Below are 7,017 nucleotides of genomic sequence, written 5' to 3' on the forward strand. Positions count from 1 at the left end.
GTCGTCACCAATCACCTGTACACGTTCACATTGCGCATACGCAGGGACTCCCAACACATTGAAGAAATTAAAATAGGGGTAGCAGAACACATTAATGTTTTTGTCATATGCTGCAATTACCTAAATCCAGTAAATATATTAAGTTATTAATATAAATATGATGATTTGAAACGCTCTACTGGATTATGAGGCAGCAACAGCTTGTGGGCAAGCCAAAAAGCTGAAATCTTACTGTTATTTGACAGCTTGAAGAAAAAAAGATTCAGAACCCTATCTGTAAAAAAAAAACAAAACAAAACCTTAACCATTTCAAATTGTATTCACTCTAAAACTGTATTCATTGTTCTTTGCACCAGACAATGGAAACAGACCTTTAATCCAACAAACTAGATGCTCTTAAGTACTGTTTACTAAAGTTGTTTAGTTTAACTATTGCATCCACCTGAAAGTTCACATAACACAGTGTAATTAAGTAAATTCAACAAATTTGTAAAAATCAGTTATGTTTACTCGCTTTTCTTAAGTAGATTCAATGATTACTTTTTACAGTGTGGTAAAGTTGTCAAGCTTACCTTTCCGGATATTGACTATGGCTCTGTTTTCCTCTAATCTGGATCCCATACTTTCCCAGTCTGCTGTGGTATTCCAGTACACATCCACCCACCTCCTAGATCCGGTAAACCGCTCAGTGCCACCCTGAGGCCCATTTGTACGTTTGTGCATTAGCACATTAAAGCTTTGCAGACAGGGACAGAACTGGAGGGCAGTAGCGGAAACAGGCAGATCCCTCCTGGCTGTCGGCCAGAGGGGTTTTTAATGGCTGACCTGGCTCCAATTATCGGCTGTTAAACCCCTGACCCCCCTCTCTATCCACCCTGCGTTGTTCAAAGAGGTATAGTGCTCTTGGCAGCCCTGCAAGCACATCCAATCAATTGCTCTTAATAGGTGTACAATTGTCTGCTTCCCTCTGTACATTAATCTGGGTAACGACAGTGACCAATCATTGGGCCTGAACTGTATTGGAAAACTTAGTGCTTTTTATCAGATTGGTAAATGAAAAGATGATGGACCAGGAGAATGAATAGATGGACAGATAAATGAATTGTTATACATCTTTTTCCTGAGTAACTGATGAGCGCTGCCATGATGGATTCTAACTTCCATTTGGATGCTGTCGTTTTCCTGTCTCCACAGAAATCCATGTTAAAACGGGGTAAAAAGATCGACTGAATTAATTACCCTGCTGAAAAAAAAAAACCCAACTAAAACCAGCCTAAGCTGGTTGGCTGGTTTTAGCTGTTCAGCAGGCTGGTTTTAGAGGGATTTTGACCACTTCTTTAGCTGGTCAGGGTAGGGGACCAGCTGGCCAACCAGCTAAAACCAGCTTAGCCAGGCTGGGAGACCACCTAAAACCAGCTACTTCCAGCTTAAACCAGCTAAGACCAGCCAACCAGTTTAGGCTGGTTTTAGCTGGGGTTTTTTTTTTTTCAGCAGGGTAAACTGGAACTTTCTCAATATAACTAAATATAAAAATGTGTGCAGGGCTACGCTGTGCTGTTGTTGGCTGCCACATTAACAGCAATAAAGTTCCGGTAAAGAACTTGTTTTTGCGCACCAGTAAATCTGTCCGAGTCCGGCACTGTATGCTTTGCATTCTGTGTCAAACACTGACAAGAGAAGTGCCTAAGTTAAAATGTGTGTGAAATAATAAAATAATGTGTGCTCTTATCATTTTGTGGACAAAATCCCTTGAACCTCGCCCCAATCAGGAGCTGTAGGATATATGTGCTCATCTGTTTTCAGTGCAGCTAACATCGGGCCGCTTCATGCGTCTACCCACTCATTAAACTATGACTGGTGAGGCTGGGGTTTTTTTTTTTTCAGCAGGGTAAACTGGAACTTTCTCAATATAACTAAATATAAAAATGTGTGCAGGGCTACGCTGTGCTGTTGTTGGCTGCCACATTAACAGCAATAAAGTTCCGGTAAAGAACTTGTTTTTGCGCACCAGTAAATCTGTCCGAGTCCGGCACTGTATGCTTTGCATTCTGTGTCAAACACTGACAAGAGAAGTGCCTAAGTTAAAATGTGTGTGAAATAATAAAATAATGTGTGCTCTTATCATTTTGTGGACAAAATCCCTTGAACCTCGCCCCAATCAGGAGCTGTAGGATATATGTGCTCATCTGTTTTCAGTGCAGCTAACATCGGGCCGCTTCATGCGTCTACCCACTCATTAAACTATGACTGGTGAGTTACTGCAAAAAGACGGCTATTGCAACACTTTAAAGTGATGAAACTATAGTGCCATGTGTTTTTTAAAAATAATTTTCATAGGTTTAACAAAATATTATCAGCTCGGAAAATAGGTTAATTTGACGAGAAACACCAGAAATGTAAATCATCACTCCAGTATGAGTAGGACAAGACTTCCGCGTTCAGGAAAAAGGTGGATAGACAAAATAAAGGATAACTAGGCCATAACTAACTGAAGTCCTTTAACTACTAAAAGAAAAAAAAGGTCTCACTGACAGTGCAGACAGTTGGGTTGAGAAATGACACAAACAAACAGTAGCCAGTGTTTCCCTGTTGTTTACCGTGTTCATTTGGACAGATGGCCGACCGACCTCAGATCATCAGAGGCTTGGGTCGTTTCACAATTAAACAGCTGTCCAGCCGGAAGTCACACACTCACCTAAAGGGGCCCAGAGGAAATTTTGTCACTTGTTAATTCCCAACCCTGTCTCTCTTCTCGCTCTCTGTCTCTCCTATACCCTGTTCATCCTTTATGCATAGTTCTTTACTGTGATATTTAACCTCTTTGCATTTTGTGTTGCTTGTCATCCCTATAGTTAGTCAGCTACCAGGGCTCTGGCCAGTCATGTGCTAGATGGAAATTCATGGGTCAATTCTCATTCAAATATAACGCTGTAAATTAATAATTCATTTAATGGGAAACTCATTTGAATTTCGGGTCTCTCTTTGTGAGTTTCGGAGGGACTATCATCAGGAGAAGTCCTTGAATTTAGATACAGAGAGCTTCTTAGAGTAAATGATGGATCTGTTCCTATAAATACTTTTTGTGGATGGATGGTACCATAAAAAAAAAAAACTCTTGAATTTCTAGCATGGAATATATATTTTTTAATATATAAAATTAAATGTCTGATTAAGCAGACCTGTCTGTAATAATTAAAGAGTTTTAATTATCCAGCCTCTTTCAAGTTGTAATTTAATAGAGTGATTATGCTCTCAGGAATGCTGAATTTAGTAGAACACCATGATATTCCACTGGTCCTTTTTCTGAAACACAGAGTTTCAGAAACCATAACCACTATGGTCCAGATTGTGTTCCACTGCAGTTCCCAGAGGTTGCAGCCTTCCACAAATTCTAGAAGTGTATATATGCTAAGTTAGTTAAGAAGAATTTTATTCACAATTATTAATTTATTTGTATATAATTATATATTCTCTAAAATAATGATCTATTCATTAACATATAATTGTCACATTTATGGATTTTTGGTTGTGTGTCTCTCTGTTCCTATTCACCTGCCTTGTTTAGTTCTGTTGCCCTAGTCTCTGATCAGTCCTGATTTGTTGCTATGGTTACTTTTTTTCAGATTTTCAGCAGTCACTCATTCAAAGTATGGTATGGTGACCCATACTCGGAATTAGTGTTCTGCATTTATCCCATGATAACACACACACAGTGAACACACACACACCGTGAACACACACCCGGAGCAGTGAGCAGCCATTTTCTTGCTGCGGCACCCAGGGAGCAGTTGGGGGTTCGGTGCCTTGCTCAAGGGCACCTCAGTCGTGGTATTGAAGGTGGGAGAGAGCGCTGTACATTCACTCCCCCCACCTACAATCCCTGCCGGTACGAGACTCGAACCCACAACCTTTGGGTTACAAGTCCGACTCTCTAACCATTAGGCCACAACTTCCCCTATTTATTCCCCTTTAAATAGTACAATATGTTACAGAATAACCTGCCTCAAAGTGAGTATTTGCAGTCTTTTTTGTTTTTTCTCCCCTCTCCCCATGGACCTGCCCACCATTCAGCTGCTCTGCCTGTAGCAGAAGGACCCTTCACTGGAGGACCAAACAAGGGACTTCTTAGATTTGGCGTGCCTTACACAGTTTCCTGACTAAGGCATGCCTTCCAGCGAACGGTCCCTGAGAGGACTTTGCTGCTTTCGTGGAGTGGGTGCTGGTGAATAACAATTCGCCATTCACTGTCGGCCCAGCGGAGGACATCACCAGCCCCACTCCCGTTCCAGAGACCAGCCGGCCCCCATCCACAAGCGATGCAACAGATGTTGCTTGAAACGCAGAGCCTGAGCCTGCCAGCACAAGAGGAAGTGACTGAGCCGACCATCGCCCCAGAGCCTGAGCCCTTCAAAGAATCTGACCAGGTGCGCAAGCCGGCAACAACAAGTGTCGCAGAGGGAGTATTAGTGGAGATCGACGGCTTGGAGGGAAGCCCCGCCCACACTCCCGCTGCAACTGGCATCTGGAAACTATTTGGAGGAACTGATGGACATTTTTGATGTGGATTTAATTGACTGGTTTTGGGAGGTAATACTCAATTCTCCTGAGTTTCCTATGTCTCCTGCGTCTCCGCTGGTTCCACCCAGCCCTGAATCTCCTGCGTGTCCTGAGCTTCCTGTATCTCCCGAGTTCACACCCAGCCTCCCTCTTCCGCCTCCTCTCCTGCCTCCTCTCCTCCGCCAGTTCCTAAGCCCTCTCTCCAATGGTTCCTGACAGGCGCTCAGCTCACCCTCAGTCAGCGCCATCCGGATGCTCTAATTTGCCTTGTGCCGTCCAGTCTCCAGTTCTGCTTGGGCATGAGGATCCCCTGTCTCCACCTTCAGCCTTTGATTCCCGGACTCCATCTCGGTCCTCCGACCCATCAACTCCGCCTTGGCTCCTTCTTCCCTCGTCTCCACCGTGGCCCGTCTTCCCACTGACTCCAATGGGTTCCCTCGTCCCTCCGGCTCCACCTTGGTGAGTCGTCGACCTTCCTCCGCTATGGGTTTCCACTCCTCCGGCTTCGCTTCGTCCCTCCATCCCTCTGGCTCCGTCTGGCTCCTCCTTCCCTCTGGCTCCACCATTGTCCTCAGTCACTCTGGCTCTGCTGCAGTCTTTCGAGTCCTCATCTCCGCCTTGGTCGCCTGAGCCGTCAGCTCCGCCTTGGCCCTCCGGACCTCTGGTGTCACTCGGGCTCTCTGTCTGCTCTGCTCCACCTGGGTCTCCACCTCCAGTGGCTCAGACTCAATTGCTTGTACCCATGGTGTCGTCAAGGCCTTATCTACCATGGCTCCTCCCTCGACTCGACCATTGGCCCTCAGACTTGGCTATTCTCTGAATCTCCATCTGGCTCCTCCTGCTCCTGGCTCCTCCATGGCTACTCCCACCATCAGCTCCACTCTGGTCTCTCCATCTACCTTCTCCCCTGGTTCCCTTTCCTGCAAGTCCTCCACATCCTCCTTTCTTTATTATACACAGTGAAAAAACTGTAATTAAATCTAACAGGACATTTAATGTAATTTCTTGTATTAAATTTACATTTTTTGGACGGGAGAAAGTAGTCTTATAATTTACAGTGAAAAACCATAAATTGACATTCCGAGAATTTTACGTGTGACACTTGAGATTTTATGTTTTTTTTTTTTTTTGCTTAAATGATAGTTTCTTCTTAGTTTTTGTCATCAGTTATCATCAAATGGGTAATTGCATTATGGTTTTAGGTTACATCTTATGTTAAATTGCATTATGTTGTTTATTGCATTATATTAGTGTAATGTATGTTACCATGATGGTGTTTTGTATTTCTGTGCATGACACCGTGCACCCTATCATTATTTGCATATATCTAATCCTGTCTGAAAACAATAGTATTTTATTTTAATTTAATTTAGTTTTTATGAACAGTGAAGTAAAGGCATTTAACTCAGGTTTAAGGCCTCAATCCATTTTTAATTATATCATCATCAGTATCATCATGTAGTGAAATGGCTATCATACTAGTGTTGTATAGAAATTTGACTGTGAGCAGTGAAAAGCCAGAAAGGTGATCTCTCTCCTTCTTCCAGCCCAGCAGCAGCATCAACACTCAGCCTATCAATTATTAAGCAATACAATTACCATCCAGTCAGCCAGTCAGTTATTTTACCTCATGGTTGACATTTCGAAACGGAGAGTGCCAAAGACGGGGCAGTGAGGAATGGAGGGAGGGGGATTGTAGGTATGTGAGGGGAAATTGCATGGAGTGAGTCAGAGTGTAGGAGTGCCATTAGGCCTCATTCACCTCCAGTGAATGGGGTGTACTTGACTTCCCCCCCAAACAGCCCCACTGATTGGTTTTGCTGCAATGCACCAGCAAACAAGTCAGCCTGCTTCACAAAATGGAGCTCAGGTCAACACTAAAATCTTAAAGGATTTACAATAATTTTTTCATGCATACTTAAATTTAAGACCGGTCATTCTGAAAGAAAGTCTATTACTCGCCCTCAGCTTATTGATTTTCAGTGAACTGAAATACTGCCTTTTTTCCCCCAGTATTGGTTAATATTGAATCAGTTAGTCTTATTGACTTGGGACTTCATGTTATTTGAAACCTTTAACAGTCAGCTAAACCTATTTTAACCATATTTGTTTTGTAATAAGCCATTTAACATGTAATTAGTTAGCTGAGTGAAACCACATCTCTCATTTCATGTTTTCAGGCTTGGTTCTTTTTGTTTTCTCCTGAAATACATTCATATCAGCAAGTGCAACTATTTAGTATCACAAGCTACTGCTACATGAAAACATTTCCTTGTGCATCTGGCATGTAGAAGACAAGTTGCAAGTGCCACTCCAATTACATCCATTGGGTTTCATGTTATTTGAAACCTTTAACAGTCAGCTAAACCTCAGGCATATTTGTTTTGTAATAAGCCATTTAACATGTAATTAGCTAGCTGAGTGAAACCACATCTCTCATTTCATGTTTTCAGGCTTGGT

This window comes from Sinocyclocheilus anshuiensis, unplaced genomic scaffold (assembly GCF_001515605.1).
Source record: "Sinocyclocheilus anshuiensis isolate Anshui unplaced genomic scaffold, SAMN03320099.WGS_v1.1 scaffold154, whole genome shotgun sequence".
Classification (NCBI taxonomy): Eukaryota; Metazoa; Chordata; class Actinopteri; order Cypriniformes; family Cyprinidae; genus Sinocyclocheilus; species Sinocyclocheilus anshuiensis.